Consider the following 18,464-nt stretch of genomic DNA (forward strand, 5'->3'; position numbering starts at 1 on the left):
GTACAATCACTGTGGATTCTCCTTAAACCTATTTCCTAAAGCTATCTCATGTCCCCTTTTTGCCCTCGTGGTTTACCTCGAGTATACTCCGACTGCGGGGTAAAAACAATGACTGCAGATGCTGGAAACCAGATTCTGGATTAGTGGTGCTGGAAGAGCAAAGCAGTTCAGGCAGCATCCAAGCCCCTACACTCCTCTAGGGAGTCACACAAACCCAGCTGTCTGTAGCTGCCATATCCCTCCTTCATTTTCTTGACCAGGCCTTCAACTTCTCTCGACAGGCAGCATTCTCTATACCTACCAGCCTTGGCTTTAACAGGAAAATACTGTCTATGTACTCTCATCATCGCAGGCCTTTGGAGGCAATGGCAGATGATGACAGAGAAGCAATCATTCTCAGTAAAGAGGTAATTTTGGGAAAGATAACAGCCTAAAGGTAGATGGGTCTCCTGGCCTTGATGGAATGCATCCCAGGAAAAAAAAAAGCGATGGCGGGGGGGCGGGTGGAATAGCTAATACAACTCGTAATAATTCACTAAAATTTGTTGGATTCTGGGATGGTTTTGACAGAATGGAAGCTGCAAATGCTGTGCCACTATTTTTCAAAAAGGACGCGTTAGCGTAACTTCTTTAGTGGAGAAAATGCTTGAATCTCTCAAGCAAGTGGTGGTGAGATATCTGGGTTGAAATTGTCTCGAGCAGACACAGCATGGATTCATGAATGGCAGGTCATGTATAACGCATTTACTGGAATTATTTGAGGATACGACGAGTGCGTTGGACAAGGCGGACTCGGTGGATCTGGATTTCCAGACGGTATTCAACAAGTTGCCGCACAAACGGCTGCTGCATAAGGTAAAGATGCACAGCATTATGGGTAATGTATTATCATTGATACAGGATCGGTTAACCAACAAAAAGTAAAGAATGGGGATAAACGGGCGTTTGGATTAGTGTTGGCACTACACTGTTTATAATTTACACAAGTGTTTTGGAGTTGAGGACCAAGTGTACGGTGTCAGAGTTCACATTTGATACAAAGATGAGGTAGAGCAATGTCTGCAGAGGCCACTGTCAGTCTGCACAGGGATACAGATAGGTTAAGTGAGTGGGTAAGGATCTGGTGGATGGAGGACAATGTTGGGATATGTGAGGTCATCCATTTTGGTTGGACTAACAGCAAACTGATGACGAAATGGTGAAAACATGCAGCAGGCTGCTGTACAGAGAGAGCTGGGTGTCCTTGTGCATGAATCACAGGAAGTTGGTTTGCAGTCGCAGCAGGTAATTAAGGCAGTGAAGGGAATATTGTCCTTCATTGCTAGAGGGATGGTTATGCTGCAGCTGTACAGGGTGCTGGGGAGGTCACACCTGGAGTACTGTGTACAGATTTGGTCCCCTTACATTAGCAAGGATGTACTGGCACAGGAGGTTCACTAGCTTGAGTTGGGAGTTGAGTGGGTTGGCGTATGTGGAGAGATTGAGAAAACTGGTTCTATAGTCATTGTAATTTAGAAGAATGGGAGGTTGGAGAGGAAAAAATAAAACTTTGAAGGAAGTAGATAAGATAGAAGCAGGGAGGTTATTTCCACTGTGGATGGGTGAAACTAGAGCATAACCTCAAAATAAGGGGAGCAGATTTAGGACTGAGTTCAGGCGGAGCTTCTTCAGGCAAAGGGTTGTGAATCTGTGGAATTCCCATGCAGCATTTGACGTTATCAACTTGAATGCCTTTGAGGCAAAATGTAGATTTGTGAACGGGAAAAGAATTAAGGGTTATGGTGAGAGAGCAGGAATGTGGAGCTGAGGCCATGAATAGATCAGCCCTGATCTTGTGGATGGCAGAGCAGGCTTGAGGGGCCAGATGGCTTACTCCTGCTCTTATTCCTTATGCTCTTATGTTCCCACTTTCCAGCCGTCTCTTTCCCTGGGAATAACCTCGCGCAAACAAATTTTGAAAGTGCTTGCCTTGTGCTGTGAAAATTGGCCTTTGTCTAATTTAGAACCTTAACTTTTAGATCTGGTCTATTATTTTCTGTAACTATTTTAAAACTAGTAGAATTATCAGAGAATCCCGACAGTGTGGAATAAGACCATTCATCTCATCACATCGACACTGACCCTCAGAGCCACCTAACCTCCCCCTGCAACGTTGCATTTCCCAGGGCCATCAACCTGCACATCCCTGAACACTGTGGGCAATTCAGCCTGGATAATCCACCCAACCTACACATCCCTGAACTCTGTGGGCAATTCAGCCTGGATAATCCACCCAACCTGCACATCCCTGAACATGTGGGCAATTCAGCCAGGATAATCGAACCTACCCAGCATATCTTTGCACTGTGGGAGGAAACCAGAGCACCCAGATGAAACCCACGCAGACAACCCCAATAAGGAGATCATCCCTTCCTTATTTCCCAGTTCCACCCAAATAACTTCACTGGACGTACTCCCAGGAATGTCCTCCCTAAGCACAACCATAATGCTGTCCCTAATCAAAAATGCCACTCCCCCTCCTCTTGTCCTCCTTTCTATTCTTCCTATAGTATCTATACCCGGAAACATTAAGCTGCCAGTCCTTTCTATAATACGCATGATATCCCAGTGTCATGTTCAAAACCATACCCTGAGCTCATTTGCCTTCCCTGTCAGGCCTCTTGCATTGAAATAAGTGCAGTGTAACTGTTAAATCCCACATTGTTCTGTGCCTTGACCTTGCCTGCAATGACTATTTGCCTTCTGAACTGTACCAGCCTCAGAGATACCTCTTTTCTCACTATCTATTTGCGATCACACCTACTCCTCGCTGGTTTACTGCCTCCCGAGTAGCATTAACAAATCTCCCTGCCTCGATATTAGACACCTTCCAAATCAGGTACAATCCATCCTTCTTACGCAGGTCAACTCTACTCCAGAGTTGATCACAATGATCCAAAAATGTGAATCCTTTTCCTCTGCACCAGCTCCTTAGCCACTCATCCAGCACCTTCTCCTCTGTAATATAGACTTTTTTTCAAGATGTCACCATTTATTTCCCCACATTCTATATCTCCCATGTACTTCATCACAGTAAACACTGATGCAAAATACTTGTTTCCTATCTCGCCCATCACCTGCAGCTCCACACAACGGCTGCCTTGCTGATCTTTGAGGGTCTGTATTTTCTCCCTAGTTAGCCTTTTGTTCTTCATGTATTTATAAAAGCCCTTTGGATTATCCTTAACCCTATCTTCCAAAGCTATCTCACGGTCCCCTTTTTGCCTCCTGATTTCCCTCTTAATTATACTCCTACTGCCTTTATACTCAAAGGAGGTTTGGATTGGAGTAAATGCAAAATATTACATCTTGATAAAACAAACGAAGGCAGGACTTACACTCATTAAAAGTAAGTCGTTAAGTAGTGATATGGAACAAAGAGACCGAGGGCTTCATGTCTTTGAAGTTCGTGTTACATGTAGACAGGGTGGTTAAGACGGTGTTCAAGCACACTTACCTTCATTGTTCACACCTTTGAGTATAGGAGTTGGGACGTTATGTTGAGGTTGTACAGGATGTTGGGGAGGCCTCTTCTGGAATTCTAAACCCAGTTCTGGTTGTGCTGTTATAGGAAGGATATCATTAAATCGGAGCAGGTTCAGAAGAGATTTACTGGAATGTTAATGGTAATGGAGGGATTGTGTTATCAGGAGAGGCTGGGACTTTTTTCACTGGAGTTTAAGAGGTTGAGGGGTGACCTTATTAAAAGGTTTATGCAATTGTGAAGAGTGTAGATAAAGGTGAATGGCCGGGAGAGAGGGGAATTCAAAATTCGGGTGCATTCATTTTGAGAAGAGATGAGAAAGATTTGAGAAAAGACATTAGGGTTTTTTTAAAAAAAATTACACGTGTGGAATGAACTTCCAGAGGAAGTGATAGTTGTGAATACAATTACAATATTTAAAAGACATTCAGATAAGTACATAAATAGGAAATATTTGGATGGATGTGGACTAAACGGAGGCAGGTACAATTAGTTCAGTTTGGAATTATGGTCGGCATGGACTGGTTGGACCACAGGTATAACTATAGGACTCTAATTCTCACTATCTCCAAATTCCTCATCCTCACAACTCTCCCGATCACTGTCACCTCATCCAGCCTCACAATTCTTCCTTATTTATATAATTCCTCTCCAGCCACAGAACGCTCCCTATCTCTAATCTCCTCCAGTTTCTCAAATCTCTGCTACATGTGCCTTTCTTTAATTCCCGCCTTAAGGATACCCTCGTTCACTCCGATTGGTTGGAAGATAAACTGGTACTGCCTCGTGTACAAGTCCCACCCTCTGCCTCCTATTGGCCTGCGCTGACATCAATCACCTGAGGCCCATTGTGAGGGTGAGGTGAGTGGTGGTATCCTCCCTCTCTGCCCTGGGATGAGCTTCATCATTCACAGTGAATGGGGCAGTATCACAGAGCATGGGGCTGGGGGCTATTCAGCCCATTGGGGCTATACTCTCTCCCTCTGGAGATGCTGCAAATCTGTCCCTACTCCCCTCCCATTTGCCCTTAGCCCCCCAAACCTTTGCTTAAAAAGTTAAATTCCAAATCTGTTTATGAATAACTGCTGAATCTGTGTCCAGCTGCCATTCAGACTGTCCCAGCTGCTCAGAATTTACTGAATAAAATAATGTTCACATATTCACCCTGCATTAGTTGTCAATTACTTGAAAATAGTTACTAAAATTGTGACGTTGTTTAGAATTCCTCTCTCCCACTGCAAATTAAATACCTTGGAAACAAATCTGCACCTGGTCGAAATCATTGCTTAACCTTCTCAGCTCCAAGGATAATTATCTGTGCTTCTGCTAGCCCTCCACAAAAGAGGAACACATGTTATTTTCATTTATTAGTGTCAGAGATGTACAGCACAGAAACAGACCTTTGGTCCAATTGGTCCATGCCAACTAGGAATCCTAAACTAATGGAGTCCCGTTTGCCAGCTATTGGTCCGTATCATTCGAAACCATTCCTATTCATGTCCCCAATCGGATGCATTTTAAATTTGTAATTCTATCAGCCTCCACTACTTCATCTGGCAGCTCATTCCACACATACACCATGCTCAGCTTGAACACGTGGCCCCTTAGATCCCTTTTAAATTTTTGCCCTCTCAACTTAAGCCCATGTGCTCTTGTTTTGGACCCATCTAACCTGGGGGGAAAAGACTCCGGCTGTTCACCATATCCATGCCCCTCGTGATTTTATAAATCTCCGTAAAATCACCTCTCAGTCTTTGACACTCCAGGGAAATTAACCCCACCCTATTCAGCCTCTCCCTTTAGCTCAATTCCTCCAACCCTGGCAAAATTGTTGTAAATCTTGTCTGAACTCTTTCAAGATTCACAACACCCTTCCCAAAACAGGGAATTTTGAACTTAAAACAGAATTCCTGAATGGCTTAATCAATGTCCTGCCCAGCCACAATATGATGTCCCAGCTTCTGTATTCAATGTATTGACCAAAAAATTTAAGTGTACAAAACGCCACCTTCACTAGCCTTCCTACCTGCAACACCACTTTCAAGGAACAATGAACCTGCACACCATGGTTTCTTTGTTCAGCAACACTCCCCAGGATTTTACCATTAAGTGCATACGTCCTGCCCCGATTTGCCTTTCCAAAATGCAACAGCTCACATTTATCTAAATTGAACTCCATCTGCTATTCCTTGCTCCATTGGCCCATCTGATCAAGATCCCGTTGTATTCTGAACTGACCTTCTTCACTGTCCACTACACCTCCAATTTTGGTGTCTTCTGTAAACCTACTGACCATACCTCATATTCACATCCAAGTCATTTGTTTAAGGACTCCATATCCATTCCTGCAGCACACTGCTGCTCACAGGCCTTCAGTCCACAAATCAACCCTCCGCCGCCTACCTTCAAGCCAGTTTTGTATCCAAATGTCTGGTTCTCCCAACATTCAATGTTATATAACCTTGCTAACCAGTCTGCTCAGTATCCATATAGACAACGTCCACAGTCTGCCTTCAAAAAAACTCAATGTTAGAGAGAGAGAGAATTTCCCACACCCAAAGCCACGTTGACTATCACTAATCATTCCTCGTCTTTGCAAATACATGTAAATCCTATCCCTCAGAATCCCTTCCAACAACTTGCCTGCCACTGACGTCAGGATGACTGTCCTCTTGCTCCCTGGCCTTTCCTTACTACTTTTTTAAATAATGGTACATATCTTCCAACACCTCACCTGTCATAAACGATGATATAAATATCTCAGGGAGGGGCACTGCTATCACTTTCCTAGCTTTCCACAAGTTTCTGGGATACACCTTGCTACGATTTAAGACATCCAGTACCACCTCCTCTGTAATATGGACACTTTTCAAGTAATCACTATTATTTGTCCAAACTCTCTAGAACAGAATAGCATAGTATCTCTCCCACTTCCTGTTGTTCCATAGATGGCCTTCTTGATCTTTAAGGTGTCCTATTCTCTGTCTGGTTATTATTTTATCCTTAATGTATTTGAAAAATCTCTTTGGATTCTCCTTAAACTATTTCCTAGAGATATGTCATGTCCCCTTTTTGCTCTCCTGATTACCCTCGAGTATATTCAGTAAAAACGTGATCCTGTACTCTCAATTCCTCTGCTTCTGCCATATGTGCTCCCAAGAGAAGCAATTCCACTCCAGGACATCGCAGAAAGGTTTCCTACTTCAAGCACCACATCTCCCTTCCACGTGATCAACAATGCCCTTCAATGCATATCCTCCACTTCCTGCACCTTCACCTTTACACCACCCCTCCGACCACAAGAAGAATATAATCCACCGGTCCTCACTTGCCACCCCACTTATCACCAGATAAAGCGACTTTTACGCTATCTACCGTCAGATCCCACCACCAGGAATATATTTCCCTCCCCAGCCCTTTCTATGGTCCGCAGAGACCATGGGAATTTTGGTGCTGATGTGCTGTCCTACGGATACCTCAGTCACTCACCCTGCCAAATGGCCTAGTGATATTTTGGCTAAACGGATAATCCAGATACCCAGATAACGTTCTGGAGCCCTGGGTGTGAATCCTGCCACGGCAGATGGTGGAATGTGAATTCGATAAAAAATTTGGAATTAGGAATCGATGAAAGACTATGAATCCATTGTCGATTGTTGCGAAAAAAAACCCCATCAGATTCACTAATATTCTTCAGGGAAGTAATCTGCCATCCTTACCTGGTCTGGCCTACATGTGACTCCAGACCCACAGCAATGTGGTTAACTCTTTACTGCCCTTTGGACACAGCCAGTGACACCCTCATCCTGTGAATGAATAAAAAAGGTCAAGTCTTGTATACAACCACACTATTCTTACAGATAAGTGATGTCTTTGTAAATTTGCTTCTCAATTCCCCGCTAACTATTGGGGAAGGGGTGAGGAGGGGTCAATAGTACAATCCCAGTAAGAAGATCATCCCTTATTTCTCAGTTCCACCTGTACAACTTGCCTGGATATACTCCCAGGAATACCCTCTTGAAGCCCAGCTGTAATGTTATCCCTAATCAAAAATACCTCATCCCCCTGCTCTGTTGCCCCCTTTCTATCTTTGCTATAGCATCTATACACCGGAACATTAAGCTGCTAGTCCTATCCATCCCTGAGTCATGTCTCTGTAATTGCTATAATATCCCAGTGCCATGTTCAAAATTATGCCCTGAGCTCATCTGCCCGACCTATCCGGCCTCCTGCATTGAAATAAATGCAGTGTAACTGCTCAGTCCTACCTCGTTCTCTGCCATGCCTTTGCCTGCCTTGACTGTTTGACATCTGAACTGTACCAGCCTCAGACTTAGCTCTTTCCTCACTTTCTCTTTTGGTTTACCCACATTCCTTCACTATTTTAATGCCTCCTGAATAGCACTAGCAACTCTTCCTTTCCAGTGCCGGGACAATCCATCCTTCTGATGGATTTCAATTCTACCCCACAAGAGATTCAAATGATCCAACAATGTGAACTCCTCTATTCCAATGTCATTGATACCAATAAACAACAGCTCCCCCCCAAAAAAAATGGTTATTGTCCCCTTTAAGATTATTCTGCTCTCTCTGAGGCATCCTTACACAAAAATTACACATTCGAATAATAAACCTTACACTCAACAGGTCATCATAAAAGGATTACATGACACATTGAATAGACAATAGACGATAGGTGCAGGAGTAGGCCATTCAGCCCTTCAAGCCTGCACTGCCATTCAATATGATCATGGCTGATCATTCCTAATCAGTATCCTGTTCCTGCCTTATCTCCATAACCCTTGATCACACTATCCTTGAGAGCTCTATCAACTCTTTCTTAAATGAATCCAGAGACTGGGCCTCCACTGCCCTCTGGGGCAGAGCATTCCACACAGCCACCACTCTCTGGGTGAAGAAGTTTCTCCTCATCTCTGTCCTAAATGGTCTACCCCACATTTTTAAGCTGTGTCCTCTGGTTCGGCACTCACCCATCAGCGGAAACATGTTTCCTGCTGCCAGAGTGTCCAATCCTTTCATAATCTTATATGTCTCAATCAGATCTCCTCTCAGTCTTCTAAACTCAAGGGTATCCAAGCCCAGTCGCTTCAGTCTTTCAGTGTAAGGTAATCCCGCCATTCCAGGAATTGACCTTGTGAACCTACGCTGCACTCCCTCAATAGCCAGAATATCTTTCCTCAAATTTGGAGACCAGAACTGCACACAGTACTCCAGGTGTGGTCTCACCAGGGCCCTGTACAGCTGCAGAAGCACCTCATTGCTTCTATACTCAATTCCTCTTATTATGAAGGCCAGCATGCGATTAGCCTTCTTCACTACCTGCTATACCTGCATGCTTGCCTTCATTGACTGGTGTACAAGAACACCCAGGTCTCTCTGTACTGCCACTTTGCCTAAATTGATTCCATTGAGGTAATAATCTGCCTTCCTGTTCTTGCCACCAAAGTGGATAACCATACATTTATCTATTGTCTATTAACATTTACTGAGATTACCATCTGAATGTCCACGTATAATATCCTGTAATACAAGTTTACAAAATCTGTCACTCTCAGTTCAAGTTAGAAACTCACACCATCCCCTCCTCGTGGCCCAGGATTACTGTACATATGACCCTTGAGGACATCAGCAGTCAACTCAGGGGGAAATCTGTGGGTTTCTAGGAGATTCCAACTTGAGATCTTATGTGACTGAACCCAACAGTTCTTTGACACATTGGAGAAAATGACCCAAGCGTCAGTAAGATATGGGGAACAAGAATGACTTTCTTTTCTTTCGTTCCGTGCTGCCGCTCTGCCTCATCAATAAGACATGGGTGTGAAAGGCTAATGCCTAACGATGGGCAAGTTGTCTCCATCCTGACCAATGGGTAGGAAGCTCCTCCTAATCACTCCAAAGCGTATCCCTAAAAAGATAGCAACTCTGTCTGCTTCCCACTGCCCAGTGCTCCCAGTAAATGTTTGGACGAATGGGAAGGGGGGAATATCTCCTCGAAAAGGCATAACTGCAAAGGTCTAAGAGGATTATGAAAAGAGAGATGCTCAGGAGAAGGGGGCAACAAGTTGCCAGATGGGGTGTAACTTGGGAAAATGGGAAGTTGCTCATTTTGGAGGAGATAATAAAAGAACAAAGTACTATTTAAATGGTAGAAACTGTAGAAGGCTACACCACAAAGGGACCAGGGGTAATTGTTCAGGAAACACAGAAAGCTACCACACAGTTACAACAGGGAACCAGGAAGGGGAATGGAACGTTTTGTTTCAAAGGTTTTCGGTATGAGAGTTTGGAGTATATACCCGAGAGTAACATGTGGAAGTGCTGGTGACACCACCATATTTGCAGTAATGAGAGCAGTTTTGGTCCCTTTAGATAAGGAAATGTGTCACTTTATTGGAGACATTTCAAGGAAGATTCAATTAGATGATCCCTGGTTTGGAGGGATTATCCTTTAAATAAAGGCTGGAAAGGTTGGGACTCTACTCACTGGATTTTGGGGCAAGAGAGGTGATCTCATTGAGACAGATGGGATTCTTAAGGGGTTTGACAGAATAAATACTGAGAGGATGTGTCTGAGCGTAAATACTGAGAGGGGAGTCTGAAACCAGATTCTGAGTCATGGAATCAAGAGTTCTGTTTTGGATTCAAGTTTAAGGCGACACAGACGCGGGTAAGGGGTTTCAGTGGCAATGGAGCTGGGGTGAGGTGGAGAAAAGCAATGTTTAAGAGATTGGAATTCCTGGTGTTGTGATTGTATGGATGTCTGATCAGAAGGTCACCTTGGGGTCAGATATAACAGCAATATTGTGAAGAGTGTCGTTCTGCCTCGGAGAGTTCCCAGTGAGAGGGAGGGTCTCAGCAGAAAGGTAAAGGTAAGGCAATGGGTTTAACCGTGACAATGTTTCATTGGAGGAAATTGCAGCTAATCGAGTAGTGGCAATGTGGTAAGCAGTTTGGTAACTGAGTAACAGTGGAGTAATGGAGAGGGATGATGGGGAGGGAGAGCTGGGTATCGTCAGTGTACATGTCAAACCTAACACAGTGTTTTTGGATGATATCACCTCCTGGCACTATGTCTGTGAGATACAGGAGAGACCAAGGTTAGATCGTTGAGGGACACCAAATGCAAGGAATTCAGAAAGCAAAGGGAGAGTGGAGATGGAGCAGGATTTTCCAACAACGGTGAGGTCAAATATTAGTTTTTCACAGAATGGGAGAGAAGGACATAACCAAAAAAGACCAACAGACAGAACAAGGAACAATATCTATGAATTGGTGAAGGGGAGTGATGAGGCGGCAGCGGAGGAAAGAGAGTTGGAAAGTGAGTTTACCGAGATTAGGGTAAAGGGTCAAGGTGAGCTCTGATAAGGCTTGACAAGAGACTGGAGAAAGATGTAGGTTTAGGATAAAAACCAGGAATACCACGCGAGGCAGTTTGGCTCAGTGGGCTCGTGGGAGGGAGAGAAGCAGCAGATCGGATTATCTCAGTCTTAGTGACAAAGAAATTCCATGTGCTCCTCACTCATTGTTGGAGGGGAGGATGAAGGAGACAGGATGATGGACAGTGTTTTACAAAGAAACAAAACCAGGGTTAGTGATATTTAAAATGAGTGAACAAACCTGATGTATTTAGCTTTTATCCGGAATATTAAAACAAACGACTGAAGTCCTGGTTCGAATCCCGTCTTGGCAGATGGTGAAATCTGAATTCAAGAAAAAAAAAATGTATTAGGAATCTTCTGATCTCCATGAAACCATTGTCAATGGCGAAAAAAATCCTGCCAAACTGACAGCGGCCCAGCCAGCTACTCACTGTACGAATCATTGCAAAGTCTCAACACAGGAATGAAACCGGATGGACCAAGGCACCAGAAATTACAACCACAGAATCAGCCCTCTCGATGGTGCAACGTCCTCCTCACTAACATATGGTTTTTGGTGCCAAAATGTGGAGAGCTGTCTCACAGACTAGTCAAGGAACAACCTGACATAGTCATGCTCATGGAATCATCCCTTACAAACAAATGACCAGGCACCACCATCACCATCCCTCGATATCGAGAGTGTGGTGCTGGAAAAGCACAACAGGTCAGGCAGCATCCGAGGAGCAGGAGAATCGACGTTTCGAGACTAAGCCCTTCATCAGCCTGACCTGCTGTGCTTTTCCAGCACCAGACTTTTGACTCTGATCTCCAGCATCTGCAGACTTCACTTTCTCCTGAAATCTCTGGATATGTCCTGTCCACCGGCAGGACAGACCAGGCAGAGGTGGTGGCACAGTGGTGTACAGACAGGGAGGATTTGCCAGTACACAGCATTGGCTCCGGAGACCAGGAAGTCTCATGGCTCCTGCCGATTACCACGTCCCGTCCTCCCTTGGCTGACGGATCAGGTCTTCTTCATGTTGAACATCATTTGGAGGAAGCACTGAGGAAGTAAAATGGTGTCAAACGTACTCCGGGTACAGGATTTCAATGTCCATAATCAAGACGAGCTCTGCAACAGAATTACTGACTGAGCTGGCCAGGTCCTAAAGGATATAGCTGCTCAACTGAGTCTGCAGCTAGTGGTGAGGGAACCAATAAGAGTGTAAAACATACTTGATCTCATTGTTATGAATTGACCAGCGGCAGATACATATGTCCATGACAGTATCAGTACGAGCGACCATCACACATTCCTTTTGGAGACAAAGTCTTGCCTTAAATTTGAGAAAAACCTCCATTGTGTTGTGTGACACTATCACCGTTCTGAATGGGACAGACTTTGAAGAGATGTAGGATCTCAAACTGGGTATCTATGAGGAACTGTGGGACATCAACAGCAGCAGAACTGTACTCCAGCACAAACTGTAATCTCATGGGTTTGTAAATCCTGCTCTCACCCATCACAATGGACAGTAAAGGAGGGCATGCCATGAGCAGCACCAGGCAGACTTAAAAATGAAGTGCCAACCTGGTGAAGCTATCAAACAGAACTACCTGCATATCAAACAGCATCAGTCGCAAGCAACAGAGCTAAGTGATCCTACATCCAATGGAACAGATCGGAGCTCTGCACTTCTGCCACACCCAGTTGTGAACGGGGATGGACAATTAAACAACTCACTGGAGGAAGGATCACAGATATCTCCACCTTTACTGATGGAGGGGCCTCACATATCCATGCAACAGATATGATGACAGCATTTGCAGCAATCTTCAGCCAGAAGTGCAAAGTGGGATGATCCATCTCAGCCTTCTCCAGTGGTTTCCAACATCACAGATGTGAGTTCTAAGCCAGTTCAGTTGAGTTTGAATAACATCAAGAAATGGTTAAGTAGTGCAAAGGCTACGGGCCCTGCCAATATTCTGGCAATAATACAGATGGCTTGTGCTCCAGAACTTGCCACCCACAAAGCATCTACCGATAATGTGAAACATTGCCCAGGGATGTTCAACACAAAAACAGAGGGCAATCCAACCCAGCCAATTTCCCTCTATCAGTCCACATTCGATCAGCAGTAAAGTTTTGGAAAATGTCATCAACAGGGCTACCAAGCAGTCGCTGCTCAGCAACAGTCAGCTGAGTGACACTCATTTTAGGCACCACCACGGCCACTCAGCTCCCGATGGTGTTACCGCCCTGATTCACAATCTGGCAACCAGCTGAATCCCAGAAGTGACATGAGTGTGATAACTCAGTCCCATTCCAAGACCACTATTTCTAGCTGATTCCACCCTTGTCTCAAGCTCATATACATTCATCCACCTTGTGTTATCTCCAGACTTCATTTTCCAAACACACTCAGGGCCAGCTTCCCAAATTCAACCTCCCTGTAATCTCAGGAAAGTCTAAATCTCTGCTTGTTGATTCATCAAAAGGCTACTAATTATAATCAACAGCATACAGCCATAGAGATGTACAGCAAGGAAACAGACCCTTTGGTCCAACCCGTCCATGCTGACCAGATACCCTAACCCAATCGTGTCTCACCTGCCAGCACCTGGCCAATATCCCTCAATTTAAAATTCTCACACTTGATTTAATTCCTGGCTGTTATAATCCCTAGCTCCCTGCACCACACACATTTTGACACCTCGACAACCCATTTTCTTCGAGACTCCCAACCATTTGTTAATTCATTACTTCACCTGTGTGGCTGTTTGTACAGTTGCTGAAGCAGCATAGTCTGAAATTCGCAGCCAAAACCTCACAGGTCTGCTTTCCACCTTTAAGACATCCCTGAAAACCTGCTTTTTGGCAATGCTTTTGGTCACCTGACTTAATATCGCCATCTAAAGTTCTCAATAGTATTTTTGTGAAATTATAAGCATGATAATAAATATGCAAACTGTTGGTTGATTTGGACATTATTTTCAAATCATCATTGTTGCTGAATGAATAATCTATAATGCCACTTACCCAACCACATTATAGGAGCACCTTCACCACACAAACTGCAGCTGAACAAGAAAGTCAAACATCACCCTCTCCACAAGCAACAGGGCTTTGGCATTGATCACTGGTATCTATGGAAGGAGAAACACAGTTGATGTTTCAGGAAGTGCAAAATGGATTACAGGGAATGAAAATGATGCAGAATTTGATAGTCAGAAATGGAAGCAAAATATACTTGCTTATTGGAAAAAAGAATTCTTGACTGTCAAAAATATTCAAGAGAAAAGTAATCTGACAATAGAGCAGCACATGGTCAGGGGCTGGGCCTCAGTGAAAAACTCCTTTACAAAGGGTCTACAAAAGTCATAATACAGTAGTAAACAGACCAGAAATACACCCATGGTTCGAGACTGAGGAAGCTAGATATTGACAAAGTGGTGATGAGGGAGCCCAGAGGTGAATCAGAGCAGGATTGGCTGCTATGACCCCAATGACTCGAAACTGGAGAAAGGCTGCACATGCGCCTGGCTGCACCTTGCCCCCTACAAAGATGGCGGTCGCGCACGTGTCCAGTGAATCGTTGTCCCGAATAAAGATGGCGGCGCTCACTCAGGCCTGCAGCCGCGCTGAGGCAATTCCCCATTTACTGCAAACACGGGACTGGGACGTTCAAATTTGTATTTTCCGACGTGCACAATTTGTTTGTAAAACCTCTCCGCTCATGGCAATACAGTTTTTATCCCGTTTCCCTGTTTATTTCTTTCCTTACCGTATCCTTTCTCTCCATAACTTGCCGAGCATTCATTACAGCGACTGTGCGCCGCCCGTGAGGGTGATCACATGGTTTAGTTTAGCTCCGCCCTTCATTCACTTTGATTGGTTGGAGGACCAACCGCCCGTTAGGTCCTCCAACTCCGCCCACCGTCCTTTCATTGGTCCGGTGCTGACATCAATCACCCGGGAGTCACTTTGTTGGCTACAGCATGCACAGTGTGTCCTGCTTTAGCTGATATGTTGGGTAATGTGATGGGAGAGTTTGCTGCGGGTAAGAATTCCCTTTTTGTGAGATCTGCAGTAGATTCCCTTTATTCATGGAGGGAATTGCCTTCCTACTCATGACTGTATAGCTGTGATTGATGAATCAATGCCATCTGAATCAGTACATAAACTGCCCATTTTCACAACATCTGAGATCTTTAGCACATTCTATCACGCTCTTCTTTGGAGATAAAAAAAAACATGAAACAGAGCCTCAAGGAATCGGAGCAGGAGTAATGCATTCATTGCCTTCAGCTTGTTCCCCCATTCTATCAGATCATGGCTTGGCCAACCCAGACCTCAACACCTCTTTTATGTTTGATCCACATAGCCTTCAACTGCTCAATATTTCAAAAATCTATCTGCCCTCTTTTAAAATAATTTGAGATAGAATCATAGATTCCCTACTGTGTGGAAACAGGCCCTTCAGCCCAACAAGCCAGAATAACCCTCTGAAGAGTAACCCAACCATTCCCCTCCCACATTTAACTTTCACAATTGTTTGGGCGAGAAAATTCTAGCCATTCACTAGCCATTTTTTTCTAAAATGAATGTTCCCTTATGTAATGTCCCCTGGTTTGAGACTTCACTGGTGCTAGAAAATCTAGTCAACATCTACTCTGTCAAGCTCCTCAGAATCTTGTTTCCATAAGATCACTCCTGCTTATCTATTCTTGATAGGTCAACACTTTCATCCTCGAAACATCTAATTGAATCTTTTTTGAATGGTCTCCGATGTTGGTTTAACCTTTATTAAATATGGGAGCTAACATTATATACAGTACTCCAAGTGAGGACTCAGCAACAGCCAGTGTGGTTAACCAATCCTCAGTCCATGCTAATACATTACCCCGATACCATGAGCTCCTAAATTGTGCAATTAACTTTTATGTAGCACCTTATCATTTGCATTTTTAAAATCCAAACACAGAACATAATTGGATTACCCTTTATCAGCCCTGCCTGTTATCTCCTCAATGAACAGTCGCAAATTTGTCAAATATAGTTTCTCTTTCACAAACCCCAGTCTATCATGTTTTAATGATAAGCTTTTCTAAATGTCCTGCAATTTCTTACTTTAATATTCGACTCTGTAGGTTCTTTCAGTAGATTTGCTAAGTATGATTCCCTTCTCTTAAATCCATGCGGACTCTGTCCAATCCTGTCACTGTTCAGTAAGAAACTTGATTGTACTCCAATATAGTTAGTAAATGTATCTGTATTTATTTTTAAAAAATAGATTACTTATAAATGCTGGACCCACGCAATAATCAATGAATTTGTGACTCTGAATTTGGGTTATAACGTTTTTTTTTTCTGTTAATTCATTTTCATACTGAGTTATGCAGACAGCACCGAATGATCACTCTTAATTGTGAGTAACTTTGAAAATAATATATTTTAAAAATGACATCCCAAAATGCTGCCTCATTATTGTGCAAGGAGGATTTTGCATTCAATAATTTGCAGATAAAATTGAACAGCTTTTTGCTGCAATTTGGCCAGACTGAAGATTACACCAAAGTGGCAACTCTGCTCTCAAATTCTTACTTGACACTGCCCAAGGCGATACTGATGGGACTTTACTTTGCCATTCTTGTTCACCAGCTTTATTTCCAGGTTTAATCCTATAATCATTCTAGAGCTTGTAATTTTAGACAACTTCTCTTTTAGGTACATATGTAAATATCATACTGAAATGTTGCACTGAATGGTACCAAATCTGAAATTAGTCTCTAATCTGATAGTAACATGTTCTGACCCTTCTACGTATGTATTGGCATAAGTCTATGCCAGTTATTTTTCTGAAGCCTGTGTTTCCTGATGAAGGGCTTATGCCCGAAACATTAACTCTCCTGCTTCTCGGATGCTGCCTGACTTGCTGTGCTTTTCCAGCATGACACTTTTCCATACTGATGTCCAGCTTCTTTGGTCGTCACTTTCTTCTTTGAGTAGATTAAACCAAGAATATTTTTTGTTGATCAAAGTTCAATAGGAACCAATTCATGAAATTCAGATATCTCACATTTACCTTAACTATGTGAAGGCTAAGACATTACTAAATGATTGTCAGTAATTGAAACCATGCTGACAAACTTGTGCAATATCAGTGCCTCACCTTTAGCGTGTTCCCAGGTATCGCGCAGCTGCAGTATTTTGTTTTGCACTCAGCTATATGTTGTTCTCACTTGTTTCTTTGTGAAAGATTACAAAACTAACTTGAATGAATGATTTCTTTAACCAATGTTGGGAGACAAAAAAGTCAGTATTTCAAGTGTTGATAAAGAAAAATAAACTGATAATCAGTAGAAAGGGTTTAAGATGGATATGGAACAAATGCTGGCAAATAGGACTAGATTAATTTTGGATATCTGATCAGCATGGGCAAGTTGGACTGAAGGGTCTGATTTTGTGTTGTACAACTGTGACTTCATTCTCTCAATTATTCAAGACGTTAAATACTTCGAGGAGAAAAGGAGAATTTATGCAGACAATGCACTTGAAATGATGATTGAGGTATATCAAACTCACATTGTTGCTGTGGTTCTGTTCGCCGAGCTGGAACCACAGCAACGAGCACCCGAGCTACAAATCTTCGCACAAACTTTGAACTCACATTGTTTCATGACCTTTTCCTCTGGGTTCTTCAATGAACAAACTTGTTTTGTTATCTGAATAACTATGTATCATGTGATTTGTTTTGCACAAAATATTTCGTTATGATCTCGTGAACTATTAAGAAGTGTTCATTTTTACAATTTAGGCAGCTTGATTATTAAGCAAGAAAAGGTTAGCGTTTTACTTCCATTGAATCATTGCTCTATAAAAGGTAACAAGCTTTTTATCTTTTCTGGGCACTGAATACATGGAAGTCAATGCTGAAGGAAAAAATCCTCCTCAGTAATGTTGACACATATGTTGGAGTAATTGCTTCTGGTCACTCTTCAGGTTATAGAGGCTCGGAAAGAAATGAGTTGGCCAAAGTTAGCAACATCATTTGGATGGACTATGCTCATTGGGGAAACTTGCAGGATCTGTAGAAGGAACACGTGTTTCAGAGTGTATGCAATAAACCTGAACATTGTTATTTTTTTCACAGAGCTTGGGACCCGACTGGAGCAGCAATGAAGCTCGTATTGTTTTTTAAATTTCCGAGCTTGCCAAATTATTGTTGGTAAATGCAGGTGACTTTATCAAAGCACATTTCACACTCCCCAGCCAGGAATTTGATCCCAATTCTGTCAGTCCATCCATTCCTATGGATAACAGGTATTTTAAATGTGAGCATTCCATTTAACTATTTGAATTGAATACTTCAGTGGTTAAGTCCTCTTGGATTCTTAATTTCAAATTATCAAATGTGATTTTTTTGTCCCCCCTGAATTTGCCAAGCACTGGGCAGTTCTGAAATATTCCAAATATTTACAATAGATGCATTCACACTATGAAAGGAAACCTGGCAGATTTAAATACCATTCGGGTAGTCACCAACAATGCATAAGTA

The 18,464-nt window shown here is 43.1% G+C and overlaps 1 long non-coding RNA gene across 2 annotated transcripts in view; it reads right to left on the minus strand.

The window, feature by feature from the left end:
• LOC148137995 (uncharacterized) overlaps nucleotides 1-14,742 on the minus strand; it is a 32,886-nt gene extending 18,144 nt beyond the window's left edge. The window contains exons 1-5 of one of the 2 annotated variants that reach the window (XR_015754105.1): nucleotides 14,691-14,742; nucleotides 13,946-14,052; nucleotides 11,162-11,244; nucleotides 7,243-7,329; nucleotides 3,497-3,601 (exon numbers count right to left, since the gene is read on the minus strand). This is a non-coding gene — a long non-coding RNA (uncharacterized LOC148137995). The remainder of the gene's footprint in view (nucleotides 1-3,496; nucleotides 3,602-7,242; nucleotides 7,330-11,161; nucleotides 11,245-13,945; nucleotides 14,053-14,690) is intronic. The other variant, XR_015754106.1, reaches the window with a different exon arrangement.
• Nucleotides 14,743-18,464: the final 3,722 nt, after the last annotated feature.

This window comes from Chiloscyllium plagiosum, unplaced genomic scaffold (genome assembly GCF_037043375.1).
Source record: "Chiloscyllium plagiosum isolate Xiang-an unplaced genomic scaffold, Cpla_swu_hap1 HiC_scaffold_42, whole genome shotgun sequence".
Classification (NCBI taxonomy): domain Eukaryota; kingdom Metazoa; phylum Chordata; class Chondrichthyes; order Orectolobiformes; family Hemiscylliidae; genus Chiloscyllium; species Chiloscyllium plagiosum.